The sequence below is a fragment of the Bufo gargarizans genome, chromosome 4 (assembly GCF_014858855.1).
Source record: "Bufo gargarizans isolate SCDJY-AF-19 chromosome 4, ASM1485885v1, whole genome shotgun sequence".
Classification (NCBI taxonomy): Eukaryota; Metazoa; Chordata; class Amphibia; order Anura; family Bufonidae; genus Bufo; species Bufo gargarizans.
In genome coordinates this window covers 534,468,754-534,486,501 of record NC_058083.1, presented here as the reverse complement: position 1 = coordinate 534,486,501, position 17,748 = coordinate 534,468,754, and positions in this window count along the sequence as shown.

The window sequence follows — 17,748 nt, the reverse complement described above, 5'->3', positions numbered from 1 at the left end:
GGTGTTGTATATTGTGGCGTGCAGACAAAGTTTTTCCACATTTTGGCCATGCTAACCAACTCTTCTGAGGTGCTGAGTAGTGATGAGCGGCAGGGGTGATATTTGAATTTGCGATATTTTGTGAATATTTTGTGAATATTTTGTAGAATATTCATTGAATATTCTTGAATTCGAATATTCGTTATATTCTACGATTTTTTTACTCGAAAAATCAACAAGGTAATGATCGTGTAATATGCGAATTCTCGAAATGCAAATTTTTATAGCAAATTTTTCAAGTGCCGAGTAAAAACATGATTCCTCCCTGCTTCTTGCTTGTGTCATAGCACTATATCGAATATATTAGTTTTTTTAAAATATTCATAATATTCTAAAACAAGAATATATAGGAATACAGCGAAAATTTCAAAAAAAAAAAAAGAATGTAGAGCAATTTAGCTAAGGGTACTTTCACACTTGCGGCAGGACGGATCCGACAGGCTGTTGACCATGTCGGATCCGTCCTGCGGCTATTTCGCCGTGCCGCCGGACCGCCGGTCCATCCCCATTGACTATAATGGGGACGGGGGCGGAGCTCCGGTGCAGCACGGCGGTGCACAGCGAAAAGCCGCCGGACTAAAATTACTGCATGTCAGGCTTTTTAGTCCGGCGGCTTTTGCCGTGCACCGCCGTGCTGCGCCGGAGCTCCGCCCCCGTCCCCATTATAGTCAATGGGGACGGAGCGGCGGAACGGCGAAATAGCCGCAGGACGGATCCGACACGGTGAACAGCCTGTCGGATCCGCCCCGCCGCAAGTGTCAAAGTAGCCTTATATAGTGCTATAATCTTTTTTTTTTTAATAGTTGTAATTTTTTTCCAATCTGAACTTCAGATGAGAAAAAAATAACTATTAGACAAAGAAGATTATAGCACTATATTAGCTAAATTGCTCTATATTTGTTTATTTAGAATATTCGCTATATTGCTATATATTCTTGTTTTAGAATATTATGAATATTCGAAAAAACTAATATATTCGATATAGTGCTATATATATTTGTTTTTTAGAATATTCATCATTTTTCCCATTTAAACTCATGATTCCTCCCTGCTTCTTGCTTGTGGACTAATGAGTCATTGGCCCACAAGCAAGAAGCAGGGAGGAATCATGTTTTTACTCAGCAATTAAAAAAATTTGCGATAGAAATTCGCATTCCGAAAATTCCCAATAAAAAAAATCTCAAGTATTCGAAATTACGAATATATATCACTATATTCTAAATATTGGCAAATTTTTGAAGTATCTAAATTCGCGATACAAATTTGCAATTCGAATATTCGTTATCAACACTAGTGCTGAGTGTGTCCCTGCTGCGTTGGCGACTTCCTCCTCCGTCGCCTCGTGCTTCCACTTAGCCCCCGCTGTCAGGTAGGAATGCCAATAGTAGCGCCTCTACCAGCGTTCGCTTGTACTCGCGCATCTTCAGTTCACGCTCTAGTGATGGAAGTAAAGATGGCATGTTGTCCTTGTAGCGGGGATCCAGCAGGGTGGCCACCTAGTAATCAGCACTGGTTAGAATGTGGGCAACTCGGCGGTCGTTGCGCAGGCATTGCAGCATGTAGTCGCTCATGTGTGCCAGGCTGCCCAGAGGCAACGACAAGCTGTCCTCTGTGGGAGGTGTATTGTCTGTGTCATCTGTATCCCTCAGCCATGCTCGAATGATGCCATGAGCTGATTTGGGTGCCACCTTGCTGCGAACGGAGATCCTTCTTCTTATCCTTCTCAACTTCCAAAACTGTCCCCTGGCTGGACAGTTGGGTACCTGGCCGCTGTTGGTGCAGTAACCCATCCTCAGAGCTACCTGTGGATGACTGGCCTGATAACTGTGGGAATGATCCCTGTTCCTCCTCCTCTTCCTCCTGTGCCAAATCCTCATCCATCAAGGAGACATAGAAGTGGGATAGTAAGGGTGATGACGGCGTCATCACCACTGGCCATGTTGGTAGAGTACTCGAAACAGCGCAACTCTGCACACAAGTCCCCAATGGAGGCCGCAGAGCGGCTCACTCATGCGTGCTGCAGCTGAAACTCCACTATCGCCTGCTGCTGCTCGCACAGTCTCTCCAGCATGTGCAAGGTGGAGTTCCACCTTATGGGTACATCGCATCTGAGACGGTGAGTGGGAAGGCCGAAGTTACGCTGCAGTGCAGACAGGCGAGCAGCATCAGGGTGCCGAAAGAGCGCACAGATGGCCCTCACTTTCTAGCAGCTCTGACATATCGGGGTAATTCTTGAGGAACCTCTGCACCACCAAGTTCAGCACATGCAACGGGGACAGGGGATGTGCATCAAACCGACTAGCCCCAGAGCTGCTACAAGATCTCTCCCGTTGTCGCACACCACCAGGCCTGGCTTGAGGCTCAGCAGCACCAACCACTCATGTCTGTTCTTCCATGCCCGCCCACAGCTCCTGCACGGTGTGGGGTCTTTCCCCAAAACAAATGAGTTTCAGAACAGCCTGCTGTCATTTTCCCCTGGCTGTGCTGAAGTTGGTGTTGCAGGTGTTGCGCTGACGTGATAAGGAGGCAGTAGAGGAGGAGGAGACACCGAGAAACGTCCAGCAATCCTTGGTGGCGGTAGGACCCCACACTGTGCAGGAGCTGTGGGCGGGCATGGAAGAACAGTCATGAGTGGTTGCTGCTGCTAAGCCTCAAGGCAGGCCTGGTGGTGTGCGAAAACGGGAGAGATCTCGTAGCAGCTCTGGGGCTAGTTGGTTTGATGCACATCCCATGTCCGCGCTGCATGTGCTGAACTGGGTGGTGCAGAGGTTCCTCAAGAATTACCCCGATACGTCAGAGCTGCTTGAAAGTGTGGGCCGTCTGTGCGCACTTTCGGCACTCTGCTGCTGCTCACCTATCTGCACTGCAGCATAACTTCGGCCTTCCCACTCACTGCCTCATATGCAACATACACACAAGGTGGAACTCCACCTTGCACATGCTGGAGAGACTGTGCGAGCAGCAGCAGGTGATAGTGGAGTTTCAGCTGCAGCACGCACTAGTGAGTCGCTCTGCAGAACAGCAACATCTCACCACCAGCTAATGGGCCTCCATGAGGGGCTTGTGTGCAGAGTTGCGGTGTTTCGAGTACTCCACCAACATGGCCAGCGGTGATGACGCAGTCATCAGACTTACTATCCCACTTCTATTTCTCCTTGAAAAAATGCTTCAGGCACTGATGGATGAGGATGTGGCACAGGAGGAAGAGGAGGAGGAACAGGGATCATTCCCACGGTTATCAGGCCAGTAATCCACAGGTGGCTCCAAAGATGGGTTCCTGCACCAACAGCGGCCAGGTACCCAACTGTCCAGCCGGGGGACAGTTTTGGAAGTTGAGCAGAATGAAAAGGAGGTTATCCGTTCACAGCATGGTGGCACCCAAATCAGCTCATGGGCATCATTGGAACGTGGCTGAGGGATACAGATGACACAGACTATACACCTCCTACAGAGGACAGCTTGTCGTTGCCTCTGGGCAGCCTGGCACACATGCTGCAGTGCCTGCGCAACGACCGCCGAGTTGCCCACATTCTAACCGATGCTGATTACTGGGTGGCCACCCTGCTGGATCCCCACTACAAGGACAACGTGCCGTCTTTACTTCCGTCACTGGAGCGTGAGCTGAAGATATGCGAGTACAAGTGAACGCTGATAGAGACGCTACGAATGGCGTTCCCACCTGACAGCGGAGGCTCAATGGAAGCACAAGGCATAGACGACGGAGGAAGGAGCAGGGGCACTCTCAGCACCTCAGAAGAGACGGTTAGCATGGCCAAAATGTGGAAAAGCTTTGTCTGCGCACCACAATATACAGCACCACTATCTGATACGGACTGTCTTGGCAGAAGGCAGCGTTTTAGCAACATGGTCCAGCAGTACGCGTGTACACGTCTGCAAGTACTAAATGATGGGTCTGACCCATTTAACTTCTGGGTCTCCAAAATGGGCACATGGCCTGAGCTTGCCCTTTACGCATTAAAATGAACCAGGCATGGATCCCACAGGACCTTGTCCGTATCTTGGCCAGAGTAGAGAGGTATACTGGCCGCACCCAGCCATTGTTAAACTAAAGCGCTGCTTGTGTGTTCCCCTTTGTCATTTCCCAATGTTTTGGGGCCTCCACAAACCAATAAATAAATAAATTAAAAGAAAAGAAAAAAATAATGTAAAAAACAAAAAACATGTTGGTGACCTTCTCCTCCACTGGAACCTCCGTCTCCAGGCTTGTTATGTCTTATATCGGCAGAGTAGAGCAGTATACCGGAAGCACCTAGCCATTGTTGTACTCCAGCAAAGTTTGTGCATTCTCTTTGCCATCTCCCAATGTTTGGTGGTCGACAGTTCTCCCCCCCCCCCCCCCCCAGAAAAAAAACTAAAAATCTAAGAATACTAATAAGACGACCCATTTTGAAGGAATACCCCCTTCATCTGTCTTAACTGTTGTAGAAGAGGAAATTCCTCTGTGGAGTGTGTCTGTGACACTAGCAATTTTTTTTAGATTTTAGAACATCCCTTTGCCATCTGTCTTACTGTAGTAGGAGAAAAATTATTTTAATATATAGTCCCCAGGGGACGTATGAGACATAACTGAGACAATTTTTTTACCCAGTTTTAACCCAGGACATACAAGCACCAAACTGTCACGCCGTGGCCCTTAGTAACCTGACACAGAATTGACAGACATGGAAAAACAAACAGAAAGAGTATTGGCTTCCTCTCCGCCTCTTCCACCTACACAGCCATGTCCACACCCTCCTCAACTTCCTACTCCATTTGGAGTTCCGCCTTTTTGACCTTCCTCCAAAATTACATTTTTTTATTTTTATGTATTTTATGTCATTTTAAGTCATTTCACTATCCACTTTTGTTTGCAGGGCAATTGTACTGCTTTTACACACACTTTGAAGCCTTTTGCAGTCCTCTAGCCCTTCCTTAAAGGGGTTGTCCAGGTTCAGAGCTGAACCTGGACATCCCTCCATTTTCACCCCGGCAGCCCCCCTGACATGAGCATCGGAGCAGTTCATGCTCCGATGCTCTCCTTTGCCCTGCGCTAAATCGCGCAGGGCAAAGGCATTTTTCAGAGTTCCGGTGACGTACCGGGGCTCTCTATGGGGCTGACAGGAACCCCGGTGACGTCACCGGCACTGATGGGCGGGATTTGGCTCTGCCCTAGCCAGTAAAACGGCTAGGGCAGAGCTAAAGCCCGCCCCTCAGAGCCGGTGACGTCACCGAACACACTGCTGGGCGGAAGTTACCGCCCGGCAGTGTGTTATTGTAAACACAAGAGCCTGTGCCCTGCGCGATCTAGCGCAGGGCACGGGAGCGCATCGGAGCATGAGATGCTCCGATGCCAGGCTCAGGAGGGCTGCCGGGGTGAAAATAAGGGTATGTCCGGGTTCAGCTCTGAACCCGGACAACCCCTTTAATTTTTAAGAGCCATTTTAGTGCCTCAAAGTTTGGGTACCCATTGACTTAAATGGGGTTTGTTGTTTGGGGTCAAGTATGGAACCCAAATGTCACGCTTTGGTGTTGGAGGGAAACACCACACCAAGCATAAGAGGGAAGGGGGCAACAGGAAATCAGGCCCGAGAACTAGGGAAGGAAGATGGACACCTCCTAGTAAAGCCCTAACCAGAATCCTGACTACCAGTATGAACAGACCCCAGAGGTAGGTGAGTTCATACACAGGAATACCTAGAGTCCTATCTGGCCCTATAGGACCCTGGTATTAATGGCAGGGATGAGACTACCTGTTCCTCCAAAAGGAAGATCGAACAGGAGTCTCCCTCAGGCCTACTACAAAAAATGGAAAAATGCAACACACAGAACCCAAACAAATTACAAAAGGAAAAGGAAAGACGTAACTTCAAAGGACCAGGAACTCTGCCGAGATCCACACACCAGCAATCCACAACTGAAACTGAAGTTTTAAACCGCACAGCATAGTGGGAGAAGCAACTATAAATAAGGAAAGTAAAAGGGGTTGTCCAGGGTTCAGAGCTGAACCTGGACATACCTCCATTTTTACCCAGGTAGCCCCCCTGACTTGAGCATTGGAGCAGTTCATGCTCTGATGCTCTCCTTTGCCCTGCGCTAAATCGCCCAGGGCAAAGGCATTTTCAGGAGTTCCGATGACAAACCGGTCTCTCCTTGGGGCTGCCAGGAAGCCCAGCCACGTCACCGGAACTTATGGCTAGGGCAGCACTAAAGCACGCCCATCAGAGTCGGTGACGTCACCGAACACACTGCCGGGTGGAAGCTTCCGTTCGGCAGTGTGTTATTGTAAACAAAAAAGCCCTTGCCCTGCGCCATCTAACGCAGAGCAAGGGAGTGCATCGGAGTTTGAGATGCTCCGATGCTAACATCAGGGGGGCTGCCTGGGTGAAAATATGGGTATGTCCAGGTTCAGCTCTGAACCCGGACAACCCCTATAATGACCACATTAGCAACAGCTGGAGGTAAGGGGTGTGGTCATTACCAGAAACAACACAGACGCCTATTGCTCCACAAGGAAAACCTGTCAGATCAAACAACGTGTTACCAGTCTCACCGACCTTCTGCCACCTGTCAGGGGAACGTCTGAACCCGGACATCCTGCGGACCGCTCATCCCTACTTATGACCCTTTATCTTCCTTTTGATCACATTCTAAAGCTTTTGAATGCTGTTCAGGTCTGAAGATTGGGCTGGCCATGACAGGGTCTTGATCTGGCAGTCCTTCATTAACACCTTTATTGACCTGGCTGTGTGACATGGGGCAATGTCATCAGAGTTGAGGAACATAATAAGAGCAGAAAGAAGCAAATATTCTTCCAGGACAACATTCTTCATGGCTGATTCCCATGTCCTTCACAAAGACAAACCTGCCAGATTCCAGCCTTGCTGAAACACTCCCACATTATCACCGATCCTGCAACAAATTTCACAGTGGATGCAAGACAATGTAGTTGTAGGCCTCTCCAGGTTTCCATCTATCCATTACAAGACCTGGTGTTGGGCAAAGCTGAAAATTGGACACATCATAGAAGATGACCTTACACCAATTCCCTACAGTCCAATCCTTATGGTCTTTTGTAAACTTCGGCCTGGCTCTTCTTTGCTTCTCATTGATGGTGGGCTTTGATTGAGCTTTGTACAACTTCATTACTTCCTCTCGAAGCCTTTTTCGAACCACCCTCCCTGTACATTTCACCCCAGCTCCCACTTGCCATTCTATTTGTAGGTTACTTGACATCATCCTAAGGTTGTTCAGTGAGATTGAAATGAGGTGGTCATCATGGTCAGTAGTGTCATTTCCACCCTCTGTTAGTCTCTAGCTTTGTTGCCCCCAATGTTTCCTGTTTCACCTTGTTTTTATGAACTGCTGTCTTTGACATTTTAGAGATGGAAGGCACTTGATGCCCACTGTATCCTTCTGCCAGTAAAAGTAGAACTAAACTCTTCTTTTTCTTACTCAGAACTTGTCCTTTCACCTGTATTTTATATATATATATATATATAACTAAAAAAAAATTCTTTATAAGGATGATCACCATACAAGTGAAGATGCTGATTTATGAAAAAAATGGGGTGGTCTCTTAATTCATCCAAGAGTTGTATTTATATACATACAGAGAGAGATATTGCACACAGAAGGATAACATCTCTATCACTGTGGGTGATGAGTGAGGAGAAGTCCTGTCCGCCGCCTCTCCTCTGATTACTGCTGCAGGTCAGTGATGGGAGTGGCGTCTGTCTCTCTGTATGTACTGTATGGGGTTACACTCTCAGGTAGGGCGGCGATGACAGATTCTCTTGCAGACCACAGGGTTAAAGTCCAAATGTTGCTTTATTTATCACACTCTGGCAATACAGGCAACCCCAGTTATAATTCGCTGGGTAAGGTGAAGGTCCAACACCACAAAACATAAACCAAACTTCTGGCTAATACAGTGAAGTTCCTAACTCACTCTCCCCAGACTGACAGCCTGGACTGTGCTTTATTTCCCCTTGATGATCCCAGCTGGCTTAAGCTGGGAATCCCTCAGGCTAGGGGAAAACCTGTCCCGGAATGGGGTGGACTGGGGAGGTCCCTCTACCAATCCTACCTTTTCCCAGTCCAATAAAATCCAACCCAAAAACTTAACAAAACTGTCTCAGCAACCTACACATTGCTGAGACCATTTTAACCTTCTATGATTTTATTTACCTTACCCAGTTGAGGAAGCTGGGTGGAATATACACCCCTTCTAGGACTTTCCCATACACTTTTCTGTTCACCTTACCACAGTACACAGGCGTGTATTCACATGTACAGACACTTCGTGTGCAGTTATCTACATACTGCTGTGCAGACAATCCCTGGTCACGGCCGTCATCACCGAGTCACCGATCTCATCCCCTTTTTAAGGACATTGAGGGTTCCATAACCAGGAAAAGACATCACTGTGTGATCTGTGGGGTCCAGGGACCAGGATGGGACTGACAGAGGCCGCACCGGTTCAGTGCGGCCTCCCCTCCACAGTCCTTGCTCATTAGAGCTCCGGCCTCCGCTGTGCAGGGAAAGTGAGGAGAGGACACAGCGCTGCAGCCCCTTCATCTAGAAGAAGTTGTCCCCACCGATCACACACTGACTCCATATCCTAGTGATATCACAGAACATTGTGTGATGGAAAACCCCTCTAATCCAGGAGAAGCCACTCTTACAGAGGCGGGGAGGGGGGAGGAGAAGGAAGAACTTATGGAGAAGCCGGTGGTGTCCTGGAGCCAGCTAGTTCCCCCTTTACAGTAGTTAATAACCCCTTTATTGTGAAAAAATTTAATATTGTAGATTCATGGAGTCACACTTTAATCAGCTAATCAACACAAAACACCTTCAAAGGTTTTCCAAGCTTGGTACCTCAGTCTGGTTCAGTAGGCAACACACTCATGGGAAAGACCGCTAACTTCTGGAGTCATCGTCACCCTCCACAAGGAGGGCAATCCACAAAAGGCAATTGCTAAAGAAGCTGGCTGTTCACAGAGTGCTGTATCCAAGCATAGTAATAGAAAATTGAGTGGAAGGAAAAGTGTGGTAGAAAAAGGAGCACAAGCAACAGCGATAACTACAGCCTTGAAAGGAATGTCAAGAAAAGGCCATTCAAGAATTTGGGGGAAATTCACAAGGAGTGGACTGTGGCTAGAGTCAGTGCTTCAAGAGCCATCACACACACACAGACATGTCTAGGACATGGGCTACAACTGTCTAATTTTTTGTGTCAAACCACTCATGAACTCATGACGACATCAGAAGCGTCTTACCTTAGCTAAGGAGAAAAAGGACTGGACTGCTGCTCAATGGTCCAAAGTCCTGTTTTCAGATGCAACTTGTAGGGATGAGCGAACTCGAACTGTATAGTTCGGGTTCGTACCGAATTTTGGGGTGTCCGTGACACGGACCCGAACCCGGACATTTTCGTAAAAGTCCGGGTTCGGGTTCGGTGTTCGTCGCTTTCTTGGCGCTTTTGTGACGCTTTCTTGGCGCTTTTTGAAAGGCTGCAAAGCAGCCAATCAACAAGCGTCATACTACTTGCCCCAAGAGGCCATCACAGCCATGCCTACTATTGGCATGGCTGTGATTGGCCAGAGCACCATGTGACCCAGCCTCTATTTAAGCTGGAGTCACATAGCGCCGCCCGTCACTCTGCTCTGATTAGCGTAGGGAGAGGTTGCGGCTGCGACAGTAGGGCGAGATTAGGCAGATTAACTCCTCCAAAGGACTTGATTAACTGATCGATCTGCAGCTGTGGATCATTGAGCTGCTGATCCTCAATTGCTCACTGTTTTTAGGCTGCACAGACCGTTTGTCAGTCTCATTTTTCTGGGGTGATCGGCGGCCATTTTGTGTCTTGTGGTGCGCCAGCACAAGCTGCGACCAAGTGCATTTAACCCTCAATGGTGTGGTTGTTTTTTGGCTAAAGCCTACATCAGGGTGAAGCTGTCACACCAAGTGCATTTAACCAGCAATAGTCTGTTCATTTTTTGGCCATATACAAAATCAGGGGCAAGCTGCGCCTGTCACCAAGTGCATTTAACCCTCAATGGTGTGGTTGTTTTTTGGCTAAAGCCTACATCAGGGTGAAGCTGTGACACCAAGTGCATTTAACCAGCAATAGTCTGTTCATTTTTTGGCCATATACAAAATCAGGGGCAAGCTGCGCCTGTCACCAAGTGCATTTAACCCTCAATGGTGTGGTTGTTTTTTGGCTAAAGCCTACATCAGGGTGAAGCTGTCACACCAAGTGCATTTAACCAGCAATAGTCTGTTCATTTTTTGGCCATATACAAAATCAGGGGCAAGCTGCGCCTGTCACCAAGTGCATTTAACCCTCAATGGTGTGGTTGTTTTTTGGCTAAAGCCTACATCAGGGTGAAGCTGTCACACCAAGTGCATTTAACCAGCAATAGTCTGTTTATTTTTTGGCCATATCCCAGTCTAATTCTGTCACTAAATCCATACCGGTCACCCAGCGCCTAAATACTAGGCCTCAAATTTATATCCAGCTAAATCTGTCCCTAGTGCTGTAGCTGGGCGAGTTATTTAGTGTCCGTTCAAGCACATTTCTTGTTCTGGGTTGAAATACAATTCCCAATTTAGCAATTTCATAATTTAGTGGTTCCTGCTATATCAGAGCTATTTGAAATCTATCCCAAAAAGGGTATATAATATTGAAGGTGCACATTGGGTCATTCAGAATAACTTCACACACACCCGCTACTGTGTATTTCCAAGTCTAATTCTGTCACTAAACCCATACCTGTCACCCAGCGCCTAAATACTAGGCCTCAAATTTAAATCCCTCTAAATCTCTCGTTACCGCTGTACTGTTGTTGCTGGGCAAGATATTTAGTGTCCGTCAAAGCACATTTTTTGTTCTGGGTTGAAGTACAATTCCCAATTTAGCAATTTCATAATTTAGTGGTTCCTGCTATATCAGAGCTATTTGGAATCTATCCCTAAAAGGGTATATAATATTGAAGGTGCACATTGGGTCATTCAGAATAACTTCACACACACCCGCTACTGTGTATTTCCAAGTCTAATTCTGTCACTAAACCCATACCTGTCACCCAGCGCCTAAATACTAGGCCTCAAATTTAAATCCCTCTAAATCTCTCGTTACCCACCGCTGTACTGTTGTTGCTGGGCAAGATATTTAGTGTCCGTCAAAGCACATTTTTTGTTCTGGGTTGAAGTACAATTCCCAATTTAGCAATTTCATAATTTAGTGGTTTCTGCTATATCAGAGCTATTTGAAATCTATCCCTAAAAGGGTATATAATATTCAAGGTGCACATTGGGTCATTCAGAATAACTTCACACACACCCGCTTCTGTGCATTTCCAAGTCTAATTCTGTCACTAAATCCATACCGGTGACCCAGCGCCTAAATACTAGGCCTCAAATTTAAATCCCTCTAAATCTCTCGTTACCCACCGCTGTACTGTTGTTGCTGGGCAAGATATTTAGTGTCCGTCAAAGCACATTTCTTGTTCTGGGTTGAAATACAATTCCCAATTTAGCAATTTCATAATTTAGTGGTTTCTGCTATATCAGAGCTATTTGAAATCTATCCCTAAAAGGGTATATAATATTGAAGGTGCACATAGGGTCATTCAGAATAACTTCACACACACGCTTCTGTGCATTTCCAAGTCTAATTCTGTCACTAAATCCATACCGGTGACCCAGCGCCTAAATACTAGGCCTCAAATTTAAATCCCTCTAAATCTCTCGTTACCCACCGCTGTACTGTTGTTGCTGGGCAAGATATTTAGTGTCCGTCAAAGCACATTTTTTGTTCTGGGTTGAAGTACAATTCCCAATTTAGCAATTTCATAATTTAGTGGTTTCTGCTATATCAGAGCTATTTGAAATCTATCCCTAAAAGGGTATATAATATTGAAGGTGCACATAGGGTCATTCAGAATAACTTCACACACACGCTTCTGTGCATTTCCAAGTCTAATTCTGTCACTAAATCCATACCGGTGACCCAGCGCCTAAATACTAGGCCTCAAATTTAAATCCCTCTAAATCTCTCGTTACCCACCGCTGTACTGTTGTTGCTGGGCAAGATATTTAGTGTCCGTCAAAGCACATTTTTTGTTCTGGGTTGAAGTACAATTCCCAATTTAGCAATTTCATAATTTAGTGGTTTCTGCTATATCAGAGCTATTTGAAATCTATCCCTAAAAGGGTATATAATATTGAAGGTGCACATAGGGTCATTCAGAATAACTTCACACACACGCTTCTGTGCATTTCCAAGTCTAATTCTGTCACTAAACCCATACCTGTCACCCAGCGCCTAAATACTAGGCCTCAAATTTAAATCCCTCTAAATCTCTCGTTACCGCTGTCCTGTTGTAGCTGGGAAAGTTATTTAGTGTCCGTCAAAGCACATTTTTTGTTCTGGGTTGAAGTACAATTCCCAATTTAGCAATTTCATAATTTAGTGGTTCCTGCTATATCAGAGCTATTTGAAATCTATCCCAAAAAGGGTATATAATATTGAAGGTGCACATTGGGTCATTCAGAATAACTTCACACACACCCGCTACTGTGTATTTCCAAGTCTAATTCTGTCACTAAACCCATACCTGTCACCCAGCGCCTAAATACTAGGCCTCAAATTTAAATCCCTCTAAATCTCTCGTTACCGCTGTCCTGTTGTAGCTGGGAAAGTTATTTAGTGCCCGTCAAAGCACATTTTTTGTTCTGGGTTGAAGTACAATTCCCAATTTAGCAATTTCATAATTTAGTGGTTTCTGCTATATCAGAGCTATTTGAAATCTATCCCTAAAAGGGTATATAATATTGAAGGTGCACATAGGGTCATTCAGAATAACTTCACACACACGCTTCTGTGCATTTCCAAGTCTAATTCTGTCACTAAACCCATACCTGTCACCCAGCGCCTAAATACTAGGCCTCAAATTTAAATCCCTCTAAATCTCTCGTTACCGCTGTCCTGTTGTAGCTGGGAAAGTTATTTAGTGTCCGTCAAAGCACATTTCTTGTTCTGGGTTGAAGTACAATTCCCAATTTAGCAATTTCATAATTTAGTGGTTTCTGCTATATCAGAGCTATTTGAAATCTATCCCAAAAAGGGTATATAATATTGAAGGTGCACATTGGGTCATTCAGAATAACTTCACACACACCCGCTACTGTGTATTTCCAAGTCTAATTCTGTCACTAAACCCATACCTGTCACCCAGCGCCTAAATACTAGGCCTCAAATTTAAATCCCTCTAAATCTCTCGTTACCGCTGTCCTGTTGTAGCTGGGAAAGTTATTTAGTGCCCGTCAAAGCACATTTTTTGTTCTGGGTTGAAGTACAATTCCCAATTTAGCAATTTCATAATTTAGTGGTTCCTGCTATATCAGAGCTATTTGAAATCTATCCCAAAAAGGGTATATAATATTCAAGGTGCACATTGGGTCATTCAGAATAACTTCACACACACGCTTCTGTGCATTTCCAAGTCTAATTCTGTCACTAAATCCATACCGGTCACCCAGCGCCTAAATACTAGGCCTCAAATTTATATCCCGCTGAATTTGAATACAATACATTGGGCCAAATAATATATTTGTTGTTGTGGTGAACCATAACAATGAGAAAAACATCTAGTAAGGGACGCGGACGTGGACATGGTCGTGGTGGTGTTAGTGGACCCTCTGGTGCTGGGAGAGGACGTGGCCGTTCTGCCACATCCACACGTCCTAGTGTACCAACTACCTCAGGTCCCAGTAGCCGCCAGAATTTACAGCGATATATGGTGGGGCCCAATGCCGTTCTAAGGATGGTAAGGCCTGAGCAGGTACAGGCATTAGTCAATTGGGTGGCCGACAGTGGATCCAGCACGTTCACATTATCTCCCACCCATTCTTCTGCAGAAAGCGCACAGATGGCGCCTGAAAACCAACCCCATCAGTCTGTCACATCACCCCCATGCATACCAGGGAAACTGTCTCAGCCTCAAGTTATGCAGCAGTCTCTTATGCTGTTTGAAGACTCCGCTGGCAGGGTTTCCCAAGGGCATCCACCTAGCCCTTCCCCAGCGGTGAAAGACATAGAATGCACTGACGCACAACCACTTATGTTTCCTGATGATGAGGACATGGGAATACCACCTCAGCATGTCTCTGATGATGACGAAACACAGGTGCCAACTGCTGCGTCTTTCTGCAGTGTGCAGACTGAACAGGAGGTCAGGGATCAAGACTGGGTGGAAGACGATGCAGGGGACGATGAGGTCCTAGACCCCACATGGAATGAAGGTCGTGCCACTGACTTTCACAGTTCGGAGGAAGAGGCAGTGGTGAGACCGAGCCAACAGCGTAGCAAAAGAGGGAGCAGTGGGCAAAAGCAGAACACCCGCCGCCAAGAGACTCCGCCTGCTACTGACCGCCGCCATCTGGGACCGAGCACCCCAAAGGCAGCTTCAAGGAGTTCCCTGGCATGGCACTTCTTCAAACAATGTGCTGACGACAAGACCCGAGTGGTTTGCACGCTGTGCCATCAGAGCCTGAAGCGAGGCATTAACGTTCTGAACCTGAGCACAACCTGCATGACCAGGCACCTGCATGCAAAGCATGAACTGCAGTGGAGTAAACACCTTAAAACCAAGGAAGTCACTCAGGCTCCCCCTGCTACCTCTTCTGCTGCTGCCGCCTCGGCCTATTCTGCTGCTGCCGCCTCGGCCTCTTCCTCCGCCTCTGGAGGAACGTTGGCACCTGCCGCCCAGCAAACAGGGGATGTACCACCAACACCACCACCACCACCTCCGTCACCAAGCGTCTCAACCATGTCACACGCCAGCGTTCAGCTCTCCATCTCACAAACATTTGATAGAAAGCGTAAATTCCCACCTAGCCACCCTCGATCCCTGGCCCTGAATGCCAGCATTTCTAAACTACTGGCCTATGAAATGCTGTCATTTAGGCTGGTGGACACAGACAGCTTCAAACAGCTCATGTCGCTTGCTGTCCCACAGTATGTTGTTCCCAGCCGGCACTACTTCTCCAAGAGAGCCGTGCCTTCCCTGCACAACCAAGTATCCGATAAAATCAAGTGTGCACTGCGCAACGCCATCTGTAGCAAGGTCCACCTAACCACAGATACGTGGACCAGTAAGCACGGCCAGGGACGCTATATCTCCCTAACTGCACACTGGGTAAATGTAGTGGCAGCTGGGCCCCAGGCGGAGAGCTGTTTGGCGCACGTCCTGCCGCCGCCAAGGATCGCAGGGCAACATTCTTTGCCTCCTGTTGCCACCTCCTCCTTCTCGGCTTCCTCCTCCTCTTCTTCCACCTGCTCATCCAGTCAGCCACACACCTTCACCACCAACTTCAGCACAGCCCGGGGTAAACGTCAGCAGGCCATTCTGAAACTCATATGTTTGGGGGACAGGCCCAAAACAGGAGTTGTGGCGGGGTATTGAACAACAGACCGACGAGTGGTTGCTGCCGGTGAGCCTCAAGCCCGGCCTGGTGGTGTGTGATAATGGGCGAAATCTCGTTGCAGCTCTGGGACTAGCCAATTTGACGCACATCCCTTGCTTGGCGCATGTGCTGAATTTGGTGGTGCAGAAGTTCATTCACAACTACCCCGACATGTCAGAGCTGCTGCATAAAGTGCGGGCCGTCTGTTCGCGCTTCCGGCGTTCACATCCTGCCGCTGCTCGCCTGTCTGCGCTACAGCGTAACTTCGGCCTTCCCGCTCACCGCCTCATATGCGACGTGCCCACCAGGTGGAACTCCACCTTGCACATGCTGGACAGACTGTGCGAGCAGCAGCAGGCCATAGTGGAGTTTCAGCTGCAGCACGCACGGGTCAGTCGCACTACAGAACAGCACCACTTCACCACCAATGACTGGGCCTCCATGCGAGACCTGTGTGCCCTGTTGCGCTGTTTCGAGTACTCCACCAACATGGCCAGTGGCGATGACACCGTTATCAGCGTTACAATACCACTTCTATGTCTCCTTGAGAAAACACTTAGGGCGATGATGGAACAGGAGGTGGCCCAGGAGGAGGAGGAGGAGGATGAGGAAGAGGGGTCATTTTTAGCACTTTCAGGCCAGTCTCTTCGAAGTGACTCAGAGGGAGGTTTTTTGCAACAGCAGAGGCCAGGTACAAATGTGGCCAGCCAGGGCCCACTACTGGAGGACGAGGAGGACGAGGATGAGGAGGAGGTGGAGGAGGATGAGGATGAAGCATGGTCACAGCGGGGTGGCACCCAACGCAGCTCGGGTCCATCACTGGTGCGTGGCTGGGGGGAAAGGCAGGACGATGACGATACGCCTCCCACAGAGGACAGCTTGTCCTTACCCCTGGGCAGCCTGGCACACATGAGCGACTACATGCTGCAGTGCCTGCGCAACGACAGCAGAGTTGCCCACATTTTAACCTGTGCGGACTACTGGGTTGCCACCCTGCTGGATCCACGCTACAAAGACAATGTGCCCACCTTACTTCCTGCACTGGAGCGTGATAGGAAGATGCGCGAGTACAAGCGCACGTTGGTAGACGCGCTACTGAGAGCATTCCCAAATGTCACAGGGGAACAAGTGGAAGCCCAAGGCCAAGGCAGAGGAGGAGCAAGAGGTCGCCAAGGCAGCTGTGTCACGGCCAGCTCCTCTGAGGGCAGGGTTAGCATGGCAGAGATGTGGAAAACTTTTGTCAACACGCCACAGCTAACTGCACCACCACCTGATACGCAACGTGTTAGCAGGAGGCAACATTTCACTAACATGGTGGAACAGTACGTGTGCACACCCCTCCACGTACTGACTGATGGTTCGGCCCCATTCAACTTCTGGGTCTCTAAATTGTCCACGTGGCCAGAGCTAGCCTTTTATGCCTTGGAGGTGCTGGCCTGCCCGGCAGCCAGCGTTTTGTCTGAACGTGTATTCAGCACGGCAGGGGGCGTCATTACAGACAAACGCAGCCGCCTGTCTACAGCCAATGTGGACAAGCTGACGTTCATAAAAATGAACCAGGCATGGATCCCACAGGACCTGTCCGTCCCTTGTCCAGATTAGACATTAACTACCTCCCCATAACCATATATTATTGGACTCCAGGGCACTTCCTCATTCAATCCTATTTTTATTTTCATTTTACCATTATATTGCGATGCTACCCAAAGTTGAATGAACCTCTCCTCTGCCTGTGTGCTAGGCCTAAATATATGCCAATGGACTGTTGCAGTGGTGGCTGACATGAAGCCTGATTCTCTGCTATGACATGCAGACTAATTCTCTGCTGACATGAAGCCAGATTGTCTGTTACGGGACCTCTCTCCTCTGCCTGTGTGTGTGCTGGGCCTAAATATATGCCAATGGACTGTTGCAGTGGTGGCTGACGTGAAGCCTCATTCTCTGCTATGACATGCAGACTGATTCTCTGCTGACATGAAGCCAGATCCTCTGTTACGGGACCTCTCTCCTCTGCCTGGGTGCTGGGCCTAAATTTATGACAATGGACTGTTGCAGTGGTGGCTGACGTGAAGCCTGATTCTCTGCTATGACATGCAGACTGATTCTCTGCTGTCATGAAGCCAGATTGTCTGTTACGGGACCTTTCTCCTCTACCTGGGTTCTGGGCCTAAATTTATGAAAATTGACTCTTACAGTGGTGGGTGACGTGAAGCCTGATTCTCTGCTATGATATGAAGA